The following is a 618-nucleotide window of genomic DNA, read 5'->3' as shown; positions in this document are numbered from 1 at the left end:
CTATTCAATAATATCAGAAACCCTGATAGCGCTTGCCGTCGTTTAATATAAAAGCATTCACCGTCGTTAAATATAAAAGCGTTTATATAAAATTGTTCAATAAAAGCGTTTCAATAAAATTTTATTTAAAAAACGAAAACAAATACTTAAATTTAGAATTTCTTATTTCATCCTCATTTTTTTTTAAATGATTCGATTTTTTTTTATAGTTTTATTAGAGATTGAGATTTATCCTCTTATTCTATTTTGTTATCTACTAAATGTAAAATAACTAAACAGACAAGTAACGTAACAATAAACCATAACTTGTCTATCGCGTGTTTTTAATTTCTCAGACATTTTAAACTAAGTATTTGTAGTGTAAGTAGCGATAGTTTAGTTTAAAAATAACAATAATAAAAGCGCTTGGAATACAAAGTCGCACACTGAAACCATATACCAGCCAGTTCAAGACTTGCTAAATTCTAAAAACTCAACAAAACAAAAAACAAAACAAAACAAAAAAAGTGCGTATCCAACTATGTTGATTTGTTCCCTTACTTTTTTTGTTATTTTAGTTAGAGTGATCTTTGTTATTTTCTATGTTAGGGTGTTATCATTGTGGTAATGAATTCATCA

General features: G+C 26.5%; 1 protein-coding gene across 1 annotated transcript in view; it reads left to right on the top strand.

Moving 5' to 3' along the window:
* The first annotated feature begins 405 nt into the window (after positions 1–405).
* Positions 406–618, top strand: part of LOC100197608 (adipocyte plasma membrane-associated protein) — a 31,684-nt gene continuing 31,471 nt past the window's right edge. Inside the window, exon 1 of the mRNA XM_065805855.1 lies at positions 406–506. The gene's annotated coding sequence lies outside the window, so the exon portion shown is untranslated. The remainder of the gene's footprint in view (positions 507–618) is intronic.

The sequence above is a fragment of the Hydra vulgaris genome, chromosome 09 (assembly GCF_038396675.1).
Source record: "Hydra vulgaris chromosome 09, alternate assembly HydraT2T_AEP".
NCBI lineage: Eukaryota > Metazoa > Cnidaria > Hydrozoa > Anthoathecata > Hydridae > Hydra > Hydra vulgaris.
The sequence above is the reverse complement of the archived record's forward strand: the minus strand, read 5'-3'. Positions and strand labels throughout refer to the sequence as shown.